The sequence below is a fragment of the Propithecus coquereli genome, unplaced genomic scaffold (genome assembly GCF_000956105.1).
Source record: "Propithecus coquereli isolate 6110/MARCELLA unplaced genomic scaffold, Pcoq_1.0 Scaffold340, whole genome shotgun sequence".
In the NCBI taxonomy this organism is placed as follows: domain Eukaryota; kingdom Metazoa; phylum Chordata; class Mammalia; order Primates; family Indriidae; genus Propithecus; species Propithecus coquereli.
This window is the reverse complement of record NW_012149064.1, coordinates 232,916-240,392: the sequence shown is the minus strand read 5'-3', so window position 1 is coordinate 240,392 and position 7,477 is coordinate 232,916. Positions and strand designations below refer to the sequence as shown.

The 7,477-nt window shown below is 52.1% G+C and overlaps 1 pseudogene; it reads right to left on the bottom strand.

Annotated features, from left to right (window-relative positions):
* Positions 1–4,431: 4,431 nt before the first annotated feature.
* On the bottom strand, positions 4,432–5,089 carry LOC105815644 (annotated as a pseudogene).
* Between the last annotated feature and the right edge of the window lie 2,388 nt (positions 5,090–7,477).

Genomic DNA, 7,477 nt, shown 5'->3' with positions numbered 1-7,477 from the left:
AGTCCTCAAATTTGGCTCAGAACGTACCTCTTTAGTTTATTTTACAGAGTTTGGCTTCTTTTCCATTGACAGCATGGAGCAGGGCGTCTCATGCAGACTAGCAGATGAGGAAGGACACACAGCACGAGGGAGGGGCCAGGGCACCACAGGCAGAAGCAATGAGGGACGCCGACAGGCTCCTGGTGGGGAGGAGTGGCAGAGCGAGTGGCACCATGAGGCCAGTGCATGAGGCTCCCTCTCTCCGTAGATCAGGGCCAGAGCCGGTGTAGTGATTTCTGTGGCACCTGCTGCGGCAGGGCCACCACCCAAGTGCAAGGCCACAGCCAGAGAGCTTATCTGGGAGTGGCTTCCACAGCCCCTGGCCCCTGATGGGGTTCCTGGTTAGCTTCAGGCAAGCCAGAGGGTGGACTTTGGAGGGTGATGCGAGTGCGTCCTCTGAAACCGGCCAGAGGCTGGCTAGATGAGGTTACACTCTCTGGTGCCACCATTGCCCCCATCCTGCTCTCATGACCTGGTGGACTCAGGGGTCTTCTGTTCCCGGGGGGTGCCCATCCAACGCCAGGCCCAGGTGAGAGGACGGATGTCCCAGAGGTTTGAGGCCCTGGCAGTCAAGGTCCGGGAGGACCTGGAGGGTTTTCAAGGAGGGGCCACAAGGTCAGGAGAGGGGAGGGTGTTCTGGCCTTGCACAGGCCCAGCGTCCCCATGTGCTGCTCTTACAGTCCCCAGCCAAATCCACCGAGCCTTCTGGGTACCGCCCAAGAACACACGCGCTGCCAGGCTCCAGGCTGCTGGCAGAGAGGGGTGGCCTGGCGCGTGCCTGCTAGGAGCCTGTTCTCTGGGGAAAGCCAGCTCCGAGCCTGGGAGAGGGGGCCTGCAGACAGCTCCATCCCCAGCCTGGCAGCAGCAGGCAGGGAGGCCATGGTCCGGTGAGCAAGGGGGGCTGGGGGGTGGCAGCACGGCTGGCCTGAGATTTATACCAGAATGAGCTGGCGTGGAGGCGCTTCTGATAGGGGTTGGGAGGGGGTCTGCCTGGACCATGGGGGTCCAGGCTGCCAGCTGCCCCAGGGGCATTGGTGCCCTCCTCCAACTTCGGCTTGCTCAACTGTCTCAGAGGCCCTATAATGGCAGGGTTGTTTCAAACGTTAGACTGATAATCCCATAAGCCCTCAGCCTGCCTTGCCTCTGGATCTTTCTCTCTCTCCCCGCTTTCCTCCCCTCGCACTCCCCTCCAACTTTGTTAAGAACCTGCTGAAAGTCTGCAGATGGGGAGGCAAGTGGGGAGGCAGGTAGGCTGCCAGACTTTTACCCTGGGCTTCAAGGGCCCTTCCTGGTGCCCCCCTCCTCTTAGGCTCTTTGAAAGCACAATTTGGCAACATTTCCTGTACTTCAGGGAGCCGTGAAGAACATTACACTTTGTTCCCTGACCCCAGGCCCTCATTTCAAACCAAAGCTCAAATCCTTGCAGTGGCCAGGTTCAGACACTAGGCTAAATTTGCTGCTGTTCTCTGGGGTTGACGCAAGGTCCTTTTTATGGAGTATTGCTCCACCTCCATCTGTAGGGGGAATAACCTTGGCTTGATCTTTTCCGCCAAAGTGTCAGGAAGTAACACACTTCCGCATACCTTACTGTGCCCCTGCCCGACTAGCCCGCCAACTTTAAACATTCACTACCCTGAGAGCCCCTACCTGCTCTTCCTTTGTGTCCTAACCACACCCCTTAGCCAGTCGGGTAAGAACGGGACTGAGGTGGAAATCCCGGCCGATGGGATGAGGCGCAGCCCTAGGTCCGCCTCAGGGAGAAAAGGTGAGAAGCCGCCGGTAGCGCTCGCTGCTCTGACCGCCGCTGGGCGCCCTTCTGAGTAGAAGCAAAGGTTTGGCCTTGCAGGGACAATTTGCAGCGTCTGACTACTTTCTGAAGGACAGCGCGGGTCATTTCTAACAAAGCCAAGGGCAAAAGTCCGGTGACCTTCCTGCCTTCCCACCTGTCACCCCGCTTGGAGCCTTCCAGTAGGTTCTTAACAAAGTTGGAGGGGGGCGTGGAGAGAGAGAGAGAGATTGATTCCGAGGCCAACAGGCTGAGGGTTTACAGGGATTATCAGTCTAATCATTGAACAACCCTGCCATTACAGGGCCTCTTAGACAGGTGAGGAAACTGAGGTTCCAGGAGAGCACCCAGAGCCTGGGCAGACAGCTGGCAGCCTGGAACCCCAGAGGTCGCGGCAGACCCCCAGCCCCCACCAGAGGCGGCTCCACTCCCAGCTCATTCCTGTGTAAATGTCTCAGGCCTGCGGGGGCACCCGCCCTCCCCCAGTCCACTCGCTCACCGGGCCATGGCCTCCCTATGAGCTGCTGCCAGGCTGCGGATGGAGGTGTCTGCAGCCCCATCTCCCAGGCTGGGAGCTGACTGTCCCCGGGGGCACGGGGGGTGAGGGAGTCGGTCCCCAACAGCCACCCTCCATAGCACCGCTCTCTGCCCTGCGGCCTGGAATGTGGCAGTGAGTGTGCCCACAGGCGACACCCGGAGCCCACGTCGTGTTTGGCTGGGGCTGTGTTGGCAGCACCTCTGGGACCGCGGCTCCTATGCAGGGTAGGACCGGCCAACTCTCCTCTCCTCCGGCCCCTCGGCCCCTCCTAGCCCCTACACGTCCTGCTGAACCTCGACCAGGAGCGGCCCCACACCCCTGGGACATCTGCCCTCTCACCTAGCCTGGCTTTGCACGAGCAGACTCCAGGTACTAGGGGCACTGGTGGCAATAGTAGGTGTCACCTCCTCTTGCCAACCTCTAGGGCAGTGGCCGGCTTCAGCTGACTCACTCACATCCACCCTCTGGCTTTGTTGATAACCGGCCAGGAACCAGAGCAGGGGCCAGGGACTGCGGACGCATCTCCCAGGTTGGTTCCCCAGCTGTGGCTTTGCACTTGGGTGGCGGCTCCAGGTGCCACACAAATCGCTACACCGACTCTGGCCGCGATCTCCGGAGAGGGGGAGCGGCAGGAACGTGGTGTCACTCACACCCAGCGACGCCTCCCCACCAAGTGCCCTTTCGGGTCCCTGACGCCTCTGGCTGTAGTGCCCCGGCCCCTCCCTCCTCCACTAGGTCCTACATCTGCTGCTCTCCGCAGGACGCGCTGCTCCATGCCCTGGGGCTCCGAGACGGTGTCACCACGACAATCACAGTCAGCCAGAGAGAGCGAGGACGCAGGCCCGGGCGCCCACGAGGGCCACGGTGTCCTCGGGCGGTGGCGCGGGCAGGCCGCCCCCACGCGGGCTCGGGCACCCGCAGAGGAGCGCGCCGCTCCGGAGTCTGCGGGAGGAGGAGGCAGCTCGTCACCTGGGCTGCAGGAGCGCGCAGGGGCCGAAGCGCCGGTGGCCCGGCTACTGCTCCCCGACTGCTCCCCGACTTCTCCGACCTCCAACCGCTCCGCTCGCGCCGCCCAGTGCTCCGCGGCCGCGGTCCGTCCCCGGCTGGTGCGGAGCCTCCCCGGCAGCAGCGGCCGCAACTCTCCAAAGCTGGAAGCCCGCGCCCCGACTGGGCAGGGCCAACCGGGGACCTGGCAGGGACCGCTGGAGATCTGAGCCCACCCGGGTGTTCCGGGCCAGCTGTCCCGCGCCTGCCGCGACCGGCTGCAGCCTGCCCTAGCGTCCGCCCTGTCCCTCCGGCTGGGGACCCGCAGGGGTGGCGAGCGGGACCGCGTGGCCCGGGAGGCCGCGACCGCGGCGCCCAGACTACACTGGCTGAGGTTAGGAACGCGCCCTTTCTGGCAAACGGTTGATGGCAGGAGTATGTGTATTGTGTGGGGAGAAACTTGTCAAAAGTGTCTGTTTTCCCAAGGGGAGAGATTGACTTTGTAATTATATTTTCTCCCCTTATTTACTTAAGACTCGTAGAGTCTAAATTTTGTATGATGTCTCCATGATTCTGTCAGTAAATTTGAACACACTTTATTAGTTTTTGTCAGTTTAGTCCTTTTCTTTGTTTCTAATTTCAAGATGAATTTTAAATTATATCTGAATTTATTAAGATATCTGCAAAAAAGTTTCAGTGAGAGGTGGTGAATATTTTTTTTCTGGAGGAACTTATGTCTCTGGCTAAATATTTGTCCTCTTGTTATAGTTTGTGAGTTGGTTATTTTATTAAACATTAGTTTCAGTAAAAAAGAAAATAAACTAGTAAAAATTTCCTACAGTTGGAATGTTTAAAGAAATTCTGTGGCAGTGGCAATATAACAATCTATTTAATTTTTTTTTTTTCTAAACCACCAACACAGAACTTTATCATGGCAGGGGTGGAAGGAGGTCTCTGTTGAACAGACTACATTATGGAGCCGGAACCTGGGGATGGCAGAGCTGGAGAGTGAAGGGGGCTTTGAGGAAGGGTCCTGGCCAGAACATCTGCGCCTGTCAGGAGTGAAGGGAAAGGAGCCAGAGTCTCAGAAGCGACCATGGCGGTGATCTGGGGAATGCCGTTGGTTCGTTTCTTGGGGTCGGTGGCCAGTTTAGGACCTCGGGAGTGACCTGCGGCTGGGTTCCTGCCCATACAGCTGTTGCCGGAGGTTCCGGGAAATGGGTCGCAGGTGCATGAAGTTGTAAAAGGCATCGCGGGTACGTCCCCCAATCTCATACTGCCGACAGCATGACTCCCGGAAGTCAGGGACAGGAGACAGCTCAGCATGCACAGCCTGCCCCTGCAACCAGCGATTATTGAGTTCGGCCACTGCCGGCTCTGGATCCTCCTGGCGTCGGAACTTGACATAGACATTGCCCATGAGGTGGCCCCCCAGGTTGTCGCACACATTCATCTCTTCAATCTCCCCATATTCTCCTGCAGTTCCGTGAACACCTCCTTGAAGAAGTTATCGTAGTGTTCCTGCACCTCCACGTCGCTCACGTGACAGCGTGATCCGTCTGCGGTTTGGGCTGTGTTCTGTGGATTCCGGTAGAGGTTGGGCAGCAATATGGTCTGGCTGAAGGGCGGTGTGTTGTGAAGCGGGGGGCATCGGTCCCGTGCCGGCAGGCGCCGATTTTAAAGTAAAAAGAGCAATTAACCTTGTTCTCAGTCCCGCATACCGAAGTTAAATATTCAGCCATTTTCACCTGAACCCTCCAATTGTCCCCAATCTTTGTAATTTTTAAATGTTCTAGTCTTTCAAATTGAAGCTGTGCTTGAAAAATTCATGGCATAGCAGTTCTGCTGTTTTAAAATTTCTTTCTTTACTCTGAAAAAAGAAATGTGTTCATCATTACACCCTAGCAGCCTTGAGAGCTACCTAGAACACCCTTTGAAGATTAAACTTTAATGAAAGAGGCCTTTCATGAAAAAAAAAAAAAAAAAAAAAAAAAAAACCCTTTAGTTTTTCCTCCACCTTTATTGATCTTACTGGAAAAGTGTTTAGAAATCAAATCTGAGTTTGGCAGTGTTAGGTCCAGAGCTGAGAGAGAGACACATGAAGCCTCATGTGTAGCAAAATGCTATTTATTTTGAGCATCTGGGTGCAGATGGTTGGAAGCTGAAAAAAGCGTCCACCCCGGGAAGGGGAGAGCAGTGGGTTTTATAGAGGGTTTTCCTGGGGGAAGTAAATGGGCCGGAACAGCCGCTTGTAATAAATTGTTTTCCAAACAACCAGCTCCTAGGACCCCTGCCACAGTCACAGCCATCCTTCAGCTCCTGCATCGTCCTTATCAGGAGAGAGAGGGAGGGATAAACTTTGTCCCTATTGGGGGGGTGGGATGCAAGCTCCCCTCTTTGCATTCCATTCCTTTATCTCCCTAGGGGTCTGGTAAAGGCTACTTGCCTAATAGGTAGAACTTCGTTCCTTTGGGGGTTTTAAGAAGTAATACATATAATGTAAAATGTATGTAAACCGTTAACAGTTGTGATTTTTCCCTGAATCAGTAGGCTGACAGTGACCCAATGTAACTTGCAGAAAATAATTGGATATTATAGTCAAATTTATAACAATCATGCCTTGGATGTTTTTTACCAAACTCTTTTCAGCCAGTACTCTTTGTAAATTTTTTTTTGTAATTTTCTAAATTTATTTTACTAAAGCTGTTGTTGATGGAAAACAACAGAAAAGAATGTATTTTGTCTGATGTTATTGACTTTTATTATCCGTATCTGTTAGCTTAGGAAATGATCTTTCTGGGAACACATCTTTCACAGGATCACTTACCTAATTGGGCTGTTTAAACAGATATGCTAGGAGAAAATGATGATATATTGTGGAAAAAAAAACACACACATCATTGCTTTTTTTTTTTTTTGAGACAGAGTCTCACTGTGTTGCCTGGGCTAGAGTGCTGTGGCGTCATCCTAGCTCACAGCAACCTCAAACTCCTGGGCTCAAGCGATCCTCCTGCCTCAGCCTCCCAAGTAGCTGGGACTACAGGCATGCGCCACCATGCCCGGCTAATTTTCTATATATATATTTTTAGTTGTCCAAGTAATTTCTTTCTATTTTTAGTAGAGATGGGGTCTCACTCTTGCTCAGCTGGTCTTGAACTGCTGGGCTCAAACGATCTGCCTGCCTCGGCCTCCCAGAGTGCTAGGATTACAGGCGTGAGCCACCACACCCAGCCACATCATTGCTTTTTAAGATACAGTTTCTGAAGCCTTACCTTAGCTTTATTTATTTTGTACAAATTACACACTGCCTGCCTGACCTACTAACATTGCACAGGGAATCATAACCAAGTATGTGGGCAAAGTCGAGCAGTAGAAGCGAATGCATATTTTATTTTAATTTTGAAGGCATAAACTAAATTGTCTTGGTATTTAAAACTGCATTTCTGAAGCTTTTAGTACAGAAAAATAAAGAGTACATTGAACCTGAATCAGTTTTTGTATCAGGAAAAATCCACAGTATATATGAGAAAGTTAGATGAAGTCATTTGCATCAAACTACAGCATTGAAATACCCTGTTGTATTTCTTTTTATATTTTTGCATACTAACTAGACATAACAGAAATGTAAAGCATGCTCCATCCCCAAAAGGCAGAATATGTATTCTTAAGTGCATTTGAAACACTTTTCAGGATAGACTATTTTCTAGGCCTTATAAAAAAAGAATTTTATAAATGCAAAGAATATCCTCTGAACACAATTAAAAATTAATGATGGCTAAAAATTTGAAGAACTCTAAAATATGTAAACATTAAACATGAAATCCTAATTAACCAATGTATCAAAGAAAAAATCATAAAGAAAATTAGAAAATATTTTGAGATGAATAAAAAAAGATCCCTCATTTAAAAAAAAATGGGATGTAGGCCGGGCGCGGAGGCTCACGCCTGTAATCCTAGCTCTCTAGGAGGCCGAGGCAGGCGGATTGTTTCAGCTCAGGAGTTCGAAACCAGCCTGAGCAAGATCGAGACCCCATCTCTACTAAAAATAGAAAGAAATTAACTGGACAACTAAAAATATATAGAAAAAAATTAGCCGGGCATGGTGGCGCATGCCTGTAGTCCCAGCTACT